This window comes from Miniopterus natalensis, chromosome 15 (assembly GCF_054644295.1).
Source record: "Miniopterus natalensis isolate mMinNat1 chromosome 15, mMinNat1.hap1, whole genome shotgun sequence".
Lineage (NCBI taxonomy): Eukaryota > Metazoa > Chordata > Mammalia > Chiroptera > Miniopteridae > Miniopterus > Miniopterus natalensis.
Genome location: NC_142095.1, coordinates 46383320 through 46392739, shown reverse-complemented (window position 1 = coordinate 46392739; position 9420 = coordinate 46383320). Strand labels below are relative to the sequence as shown.

At 44.5% G+C, this 9420-nt stretch overlaps 1 pseudogene; it reads right to left on the bottom strand.

Moving 5' to 3' along the window:
• Positions 1 to 1878: 1878 nt before the first annotated feature.
• Positions 1879 to 7729, bottom strand: LOC148091472 (coiled-coil domain-containing protein 196 pseudogene; annotated as a pseudogene).
• Between the last annotated feature and the right edge of the window lie 1691 nt (positions 7730 to 9420).

Sequence of the window (9420 nt, the reverse complement as noted above, 5' to 3'; positions counted from 1 at the left end):
ATTCCCCAGGGCCACCATAATAAACTACACAAGTTGAGTGTCTTAGAGCACCAGGTATTCACTGTCTAACAGTTCTGCAGGCCAGTGTTCACAGGGCCAAGCGCCCCCTGAAACAGAAGGGGGATCCCCCCCTTACCTCTTCCTCACTTCTAGGGCTTTCTGACAATCTCTGGCATCCTTGGTTTGCTGATGCATTATTCCAGCCCTCATTATCACATGGTGTCCTCTCTCTCTGTTTTTGTGTTCACATGGCTTTCTTCTTATGAGGACAACAGTCATGTTGGATTAGGGGCCTACTGTACTCTAGTATGACCTCATCTTAACTAATTGCATCTACAGTGACCTAGTTCCAAATACGGTCACATTCTGAGTTACTAGGGTTCAGGATTTTGACATATTTTTTTGGTGGAACACACTTCAACCCACAACAGGAGCCTGTTTTAGTTTGTCAAGATTGGAGACTCTTCTGCATTCTTTGACTTTTTTTTCTATACTAAGGGTTTCTGGAAGCAGAGTGTCATATTGGGAAGAGCAATACATTGGGAATTGGGAGGCCTGAGGTTGAATCCTGGTGGTGCTTTAGTCCCACCATTCCTTGGTTTTCTCATCTATAAAACGGGGACGGCAAGATTAGTGGTCTGGTCTCCCACTTTTCTTTTTCTGGCAGGCAAAGGAAGTGTGGAGGCTGTGGGGGGCACAAGGGCCTTCCCTCCACGGTGGAGCCTGCCAGTTATTGGTGATGGCTGTTTCTCCCATGCCTCTCAACCCTACACAAATGTCAGCACACAGTTTTTCTTGCAGGTTCAGGAAGAGGCAGGGAAAGGTGGTGACAGAAGCCAGCATGAATTTGCACTCATAGTGGTTTTCAGGACTCCGGAGGACATTGTGGTGTTGCATGATGGGTGGTCAGGGGGATCTAATGGCAGCAGTGGGGTGAGGGTACCGCCACCCGGCATGATGCCAGGGCGAGAAGGCTGAGCAGCAGAATGCCCCCCTGGGGAGCTAGCTCCACAGTCCCCAGCTGTGTGATCCCGGGGGACTGACCTCCTCTCTCTGAGACCCAATTGCTTCCTCTACTATTGCTAGAGTTAGACCTGTGTTCTCTGAGCCCCCTTCTGCCCTTACTTTTATTAAGATTGATGCAAAGACCAATGAGGCTTTTTAACCAGTTCATTTCTTTGTTAAACCCATGGCAATTTCCACGTTTCTCAGGCTTGGCTATTTCTTGGGAAGCATGGAAGAAAAGTTTGGCCTTTGCTCATGCCCCGGTCAGCAGCTGACTGTTGGGCCTCCCAGGAAGTTAAGGAATAATGTGTTTGTTGTGTGCACGCTGCTTATCTTCCCCACCCTGGAGGTGGTGACCACACATGCTCCGTGCTCGTGTCTGGAGGGAATTTTTCTAAGCATCTCTTACTCAGTGTCCTCTCAACCCGCCATGCCTCTGGCCCTGGTAGGATTCCTGGGTGCAGTGACTCAGACCTTGCACTATGCTTTTTCCTGTGTGTCACTTATCAGGCAGAACAACTCAGGGCATCAGAGGGCAAATAGGAAGAGTTTGGGACTACACCCACTGTTGTCTCCAAATTATCCCTGCCCTAAATTAAACAAGGAAACAGATCTTAATTTTCCCAAAATTTCTCAGGTATTGGAAAGACAGAAATGAGAGAAGATGTCCAGCGCTCTAGTCATTAGTTCTCATGGTCTGAGCGGCCCTGCTCAGGATGTTGGCAGATGTCTGCTTATTTCCACCCTCCATACGTTAGCTTGTAAAGAAACCGACTTGCTCAGTAGTATCCAGTGATTTGAAGAATGTCTTTTTAAAAGGGATTTTGTTCTAAATGGACATCTCCTAACTTGTCAAGTAACAAGTCTTTGAAACTAAAAGCCATATTTTGAGAAAAAAGTTTCCTTGCTCAGAATTCTTTTTTTTGGTAAAGGTTTGAGAGATTTTAATGGACACAAATGGCTATGCCTAGTCTTTAAATCTGTCCAAGCAAATGGAGTGAAAGCCTTCGAAATCTTCAGGGATTCATCTGGCAGTGACCTCAGAAATAAGAGCCTCCCTCCTGCATCGTTAACTGACTTCCTTTAGTTCCTTGTTCCGTGTGGGTCTTTGATCCCAGGATTCTCACGTTAGATTCATGTTTGCCCTTAGTTGCTCTTCCCGTAGTTATAGTGCCCACAGTACGTTTTTGGGACCCAGGAAAGTTTAAAAAATGCTTGCTTTGGCTCAAAATTCTTCTGTAAGTATATTGATAATTTCAGGTCACTGGCCTTCTCATAGTTCTTCAAGGCTTCGATTCTGAGCTCAATCGCTTCTCCGTTCAAGCCATTCTTTCCATCCTGCAAGTTTGCTTGGTTTTCACCTGCGGTGCTTTCTGTCGACACTGGGTTCTTCTGTGTTGAACGTCTTGTCCCATAGCATCTGTTTCCTTCTGAAGCATCTTGTTTTCATCTCCAGATTCTGCCGCATCTCCTCTGCGTCGTTAATGAGCCCCATGGCTGAGGACTCTTCACTCCCCTTCCCTGCCAGATTATCTAATAATCTGCGGACTTCTTTGTTTTTCCTCCAAGTTAGACATTAACTTCTGGAACAAGAGGTTGTTCTTATCTTTAAGAGCTTTTAGCATCTCTAGCAGTTCCAGTTTTCTTAGTTTTAAGTCCTCACTCAATTCCTTCAAGTAGTCAGTCTATTTCAGAACTTCTCCTTTTCTGTCCTTGATTGTGAATGACTGAAAGTGGAAGAACACTTGCTATTCCGATGTGCTCTTTGCTGTAGCCTGTCAGCTCCTTTCCTAATATTCCGATGGCCATTTCTTCAACCTGTCATGGAAATGGCTTGTGTAAATGCCTGTCACTACATAGTCCGGTCCCTGTAGCTGCCTCTCCCAAGAGTGGCTGCCTTTCCCAATAGTGTCTTCCGCTCCCGATAGTGTCTCCTCTCCCAATACTGGCTGCCTCTCGAGACACCGGCTGCCACAAATAGTGCCTGGCTGGGTATCTGTGTGTCTTGACAGTACCTGGTTGGGGAACATCTTGTTCCATAGCATCTGTTTCCTTCTGAAGTATCTTGTTTTCCTCTCATGACAGTGGCTGCCTCTGGTGATATTGTCCAACCTCTTGACTTATATTTATTTATTTATTTATTTTATGTATTTATTTTTTTCAGAGGGTTTTAAAGTTATTGATTTATTTTTCAATTTATCTTTATTGTTGAAAGTATTACAGATGGCCCCTTTTCCCCCTCATTGATCCTTTCCATCCAGCATCCGTGAGCCCCCAAGCCTTCTCCACACTATTGTCTGTGTCCATGGGCTATACATGTATGCATATAAGCTCTTTGATTCATCTCTCCACAACCAATCCCCCGTCTCTGCATTTCCCCTGAGATTTTCTAGTCTGTTCCAAGCTTCTATGTCTCTGGATCTATTTTGTTCATTAATTTATTTTGTTCATTAGATTTCACATATGAGTGAGATCATGTGACACTTTTCTTTCTCTTCCTGGCTTATTTCCCTTAGCATTATACTCTCCAGGTCCCTCCACGCTATCCCAAAGGGTAAGAGAGTCGTCTTTTCAGCTGCATAGTATTCCGTGGTGTGAATGTCCCACAGCTTTTTTTATCCACTCACCTACTGATGGGCACTTGGGCTGTTTCCAGATCTTAGCTATTGTGAATTGCGCAGCTGTGAACATAGGATGTATAAATTCTTTCTGATTGGTGTTTAGGGTTTCTTAGGATATATTTCTAGAAGTGGGATCACTGGGTCAAATGGCAGGTCAATTTTTAATCTTTTGAGGAACCTCCATACAGCATCCAGTGAGTGACAGCTGTCATGATGATTATGGGATCCTGACAAAGGAGCAAGAGATTATAGTTGGATGCACCACAGAACTCTCCACAGCACAGCTGAGTGCATTGAACTGGCTACATAGGGCAAATAGGGTTACAAGGGTCAGAGAAAACAGTCAGAAGCGAGGATATGGGGAATTTCAAAACAGGGACTAGTGTGAGTGATGTTCCCAAGGAATCAAAGTGTCACCCGAGAAGGTTAGAAATTGCACATGGCCGACAGTTACTCCTTAGAAAGGGAGTAAGGTGGACATGATGATCCCCGTGAGGGGAATGTCTCCAGTGTTAAGTTGCTGATGGCGAAGTCATCTTTAACTAGACAGACGCTGCGGCATTTCTGTCGCCAGCTTCCTAGTCTCCACCTGGTCCTCCCTCTGCTGGCTCCTGCAGCTTGCAGTGCGCCAGGTCCCAAGAGGGGAAGACTCACATCTTTGTGATCTGTTTGTCTACATGCAATGAACAAAGGAAGCCACTTCCTCCACTCCCCCAGACCTGTTGGATATTTTTTTATACTTTGTATTAAAAATATGGGAAATTGGCTTTGAATAAAAAATGTCCTCATATTATTTTTCTGACACTTTCATTGAATATCCTTGTTATTATCTAATAGCCGACAGCATTGGGTTGACTCTACCTGGGCTTCCATCTCTCATCTATTTTAGGAAAATAGGTTTGAGAGGACACTTTTGACTTGTCTTTTTATCTGTTGTTTTTCAAGTTTTCAGAAAGTGAGCAAATGTCATTGGACTTCATTCTCCTTTCCTTTCTTGAGTAAAATGCCCTTTCTGTCTTTATGGATACCCTCTGTAAGTGCCACCAGTATTTTTGGCAGAAGCCACTGATGCTTTATGCTGTGGTGGCTTGTTTCTCCCTGCTGGAAGCACAAGGCATGATTATTTGGTTAGACCAGGCTCTCTAAGAGTGTGTTCTATGTTTGTTCTAAGAGTCAGGTGGCTCGGGATAGCCCCCAAAAAGGCAAAGATGCAAAACCCAAGATGAAACTTAAGGTGAGGGCTGGTTTCGAGCCACCCCACCTCAGAGGATGGTTCCACACTGAGTCTCAGGAAACCCCGGAAAAGAATGTCGCCCCAAGTAGAATTTGGCAACTACCAGTATTACATGTTGTGGGCGAGTCTTTCTAAACATGACTGGGAGCAAAAAATGAAGGCTCTCGGGGTGGATTGGTACATTAATCAAGGGAATTGGGATCCTCATGCTTTCTTTATGCATGTTGAAATAAATTAAAGTAAAAACCAATCCATCACAGCCACTCAAAGGTGCAGGCACCTTGCCTGGGAAATGAAAGGTGAAGGAAAGACTCTCATCTGGTGGTGAGGCATGCTGCTCCCAAACCAGCGGAATTAATGAGTGCTTGGAAGAGGTCTGGCAGCTGAGTGAGTTGCTAGCTTGTTGGGATCACTCTAGTGGTTGGGGAATTTGAGATAATGGGAAAAGAGAGGGAGGACTGGGGCGTTATACATTGAGAGAGAGCAGACTGTATCAGAAGCCCATGGGAGCAGAGAGCTTAGATGTCATTATAAAAATAAATGACCTGACTAGCAACAAAGATTGATGATAAGAGAAGAAAAGAAAGGAACGGACCCTTTGAAAGAGCTTTGGCCTTGATCAGGGGGTAATTTATGTACTGTTTAACATGGCAAGAGATGCAAAATGAGATTCCTGAGTTGGAAAGGGAGTTTTCAGATTTGGCAATCAATTTGGGGGCTTAAACTAGAGTTTTCTGAACCTGTTGGCCAAACAGGTATGGCAGTTTAGCAGTGTGTGTATAAGGAGAAATTAACCTACGGCGTGTGGGAGAGCAGACATCTGGTGACTGACACTGCACATGAATTTGGAGATAGAATGTGGAAGATTTGAGACCAAACCAAACATAGCACAATGCCAAAAATGTAAGGAGGAGGGTCTCTGGGCCACAGTGGGGAGCAGGTTTCCATCAAAATAGTAACTCTCATTTATTGAGATATAACCAAGAGTGTATTATGTGAATTAATTCTTATATTAAATTATGAGTTAGACCAAATTATTGTGTCTGGTTTTACAGATGGATAGCATACGGGTCAGGAATGTTAAGTGATATGACGGGAGCACATAGCTAAGATGATGGGGGTGGAGACTGGAGATGCCTCATTGAGAGGTCAAGCTCCTAACTGCTGTCCCCCCATGAAACTCCTAAGGGACAGTATATGTGCATGAAGATCAGGGTAAATGTGTCCCACCTCTGACAGGACCTAAAAGAACCATGCTGTTTTCTATTACTTTTCTTGCCTCCATCACCTCAGCGCCCTGACCCAGTCCTGTTTTGTTTGTGTTTTCCGCTCCTTTGTTTGTAGCTGCCTCTTAGGCTGTGGTTTTGATCTACTTTTTCATCTGTTTTGCTTTCTGTTTACATCCAACAGTCAACGTGGAATCGTGGTCAAAGGTGTGGCTTCTGAGGCTGGGTTGTCCCCAGTTCAGATCCCAGCTTTGTGACTTGCCTAGCTGTGGTGAACCTGGTGCTTTAGTCTCTTTGCCTCTTTTAGTTTCACGTGGCCATACGACAAACCACCACACAATTCAGTGGCTTAAAATAACCACAACCGCTCAGTGGCTCACAATTCTGCCAGTTGGCCAGGGCTTGGCATGGATGGCGCATCTCTGCTCCATGTGGTGCCTGCTGGTGGGGCTTGACTGGAGCTGGAGGAACCAAGATGACCTCATTCACAGGTCTGGGCCTCAGCTAGGAAGGGTGGGACAACGGGGGGCTGAATTACTTTTCTTTCTGTCTCTCCATGATCTCTCATCATTCAACAATCTAGCCCCAGCTTTTTCACATGGTGGCTGGATCCCAAAGGCCAAAGCGGAACCTGCCAAGTGTCTTTAAGGTGTAGGCCCAGAAGTCACATAGCATCACTCCAGCTGGTGAAGGAGAGCCGTGAGGCCAACCCAGGGTCATGGAAAGGGGAGTAGACTCCACCTCTTCGTGGGAGGAATGGCACGTATTTCAGGGATGGGTGGAATTGCAGGAGGCTATTTTTGCAGACAGTCTACCACAGGGAGGTAATTAGGTTGTTGAGTTATTTCCTAGTATCCTGACCACAACTTCATGAGCTCTCAGGAGAAAAGTGTAACAAGATATAGACTCTGGGATTCTGTTTTGAGGTGAAATGCAGAACTGGACCAGGCTGTGAACTGATTGGCAGTAAGCCTTCAATATAAGCCAAGTGGATGTGCTTAAGTAAAAAATTAAAATACCTACCACTTAGGTGACATCTTATTTCCTTGTATGAGGCTTATTGTAGACAATGTGAAATATTTTCTGTCTAGTGCTTTTGACAAAACCAGTGTCACATCATATGCACATGTCATAGTTACATCCCCCAGTCAGTGCAGGCGCGCCCATGGCCACAGTGGCTGAGATGTAGCCACACTTCTGGAGAGCAGCCGTGAGTGATGGGATATACAGACTCATCCAGGACGGGATCCGGCAAATCCAGCAAGGTAAACGTCTTGAATGCCGCGTCTTTTTCTAGAGATAGGAACAGATTCATTGTTTCCCTTTCCCTTGGAATTCTGCAAAGCTCTTCTGTGAAGTATTCTGCGCTCACTCTTCAGACAGAGTTAAGCACCAAATTCTCTAGGCCACCTCCATGGAGGGCTTCCAATGCCCACCTGGCTTGCACCAGTTCAACTGCACACAGCAGGCGAGGCCCCTGTTGCTTCACCCAGAAACAGGAGGGGATGAAAGTAAGCCAGGCACGAAGGCAAAACAGGGGAAGAAGGGTGGAATGATTTCGGGGGTCTCACCAATGCAGACAGTGACGGCTGAGCCTTTGTTCGGAAGGTCGAGACTTCCACGTTCTGGAGGACATGAAGCATTCTGTAAAGGCCCTGAGAAACACTGACTACTGCTGTACTTTCGGGGCGATTTAGAGCTAATGTAAAACATTTATTTTTTTAGACACTAATATCTAGGTAAGATCAGGCTCTGCCTCTGAACTTCTGTTATTGTTACACTTAACATACTATATTTATTTGTTTGCCCCTTTTATTTGGATATGTTAAATTGCAGTAACAGAGAGGCTCCAAATATGGTGACTGAAATACAAGTCAAGTTTTATTTTTCTAACACAGAACAAGGAATGAACAGTCCAGAGTGGCGGTACCATCCTAAACACGGAGCTTCTATCTCTGGGTCCAAGGAAGTAGCTCTAGTTATTGCTATTTCCCAGCCACCTGGAAGGGGGAAAGAAAAGAGGGATCAAGCAGCCTCCTTGAGGAGATCATGACCTAGAGTTGCAGGCTTCATTCCTGCTCACAGCACATTGGCCAGGTTTGGTTATATGTTCATGTCTGATTGAAGGGAGGCTAGAAAAAGTAGTTTTATAGCAAGGCAGCACATGTCCTGCTGAAACTTTGGTGAGTGAATGAAAATTCTATTTTTAATGGGAAAAAGTGGAAAATAAATACTGCAAAATGATTAGCAATTCATACTTCTTATTACACTGTGAGCTCCTTGAGGGACAATAATTTCATTTATTTGCAAAAAGCAAGTGCTCATTAAGTCTGTTTAATTCAATCAGTGCAAAATATTATTGCATAGTCTTTTCCTGAATGTGTATGTATGCTCATATGTCTTCCTTAGAACATCAACTCCATGAGAGCAAGGAATGGGCATTTTACTTGATTCACCTAAAGCTTTATATAGTAGCTTACACATATTAGGCATTTATCCATAGTCAACAGGTATTTATGAAGCACCCACTATGTGTCACATACTTTTTCGAGGCTCTAAGGATACAGCTGAGAGTAAGACCGACATAAACCTAGCATCTTTATCCAGAGAGGAAGGCAGATATTTAATAAACGCCTCTAACTAATTAAGTAAATAATTTAAGAGTACACAGTACCACAAAGGAAATTTTAGGATGCTTTGAAATATACATGAGGGATCACAACTTGGTCTGGAGAGTCACAGAGCCCTTCTGAGAAAGTACATGTTTAAGTTCAGTCAATTAAGAAACAATTATTGAGCGTCTCCTATTTCCCAGGAACTATTTCATGACTTAGGGATAGGAAAGGACCAAGACAGGAGTAAGAAATCCATAGATAGAATGGGGAAGAACAACTCAGGCAAGGATGTGGCATGTGCAGTGACCTGGAGAGAGTATTTCAGGATCCAGGAAAGTGAACACAGCTGGAGCCGCAGGGGAGGGAGCAGCGGCAGACTGAAAGCTGGGCAGGCGTCTAGAGTTCAGATAACGCAGGTCTTCGTGGACCATCTTAAGATTTTAAGTGTTCATCCTACAAGCAATGGGAGGGCTTTGAGTGAATCAGTTCAAGAATGCCACTCAGGCTCTCATTTTCATTCAGCAGGTGTTTTCTCAGCCTTTCAAATTATGCCAAGCATTAGCAGGTACTGGGTTCTGCGCGGCAAATAAGACAATTGTTCCTCAACTGCTTATTGCAGTGTGGCTTTAGTTTCCCCTCTTCTTTATTAATAAAACCCCTGATTTTTGCCTGGGCCTGTTCAAAAAAATGATGACCTTTCCCAGCCTTTCTTGCAGAAG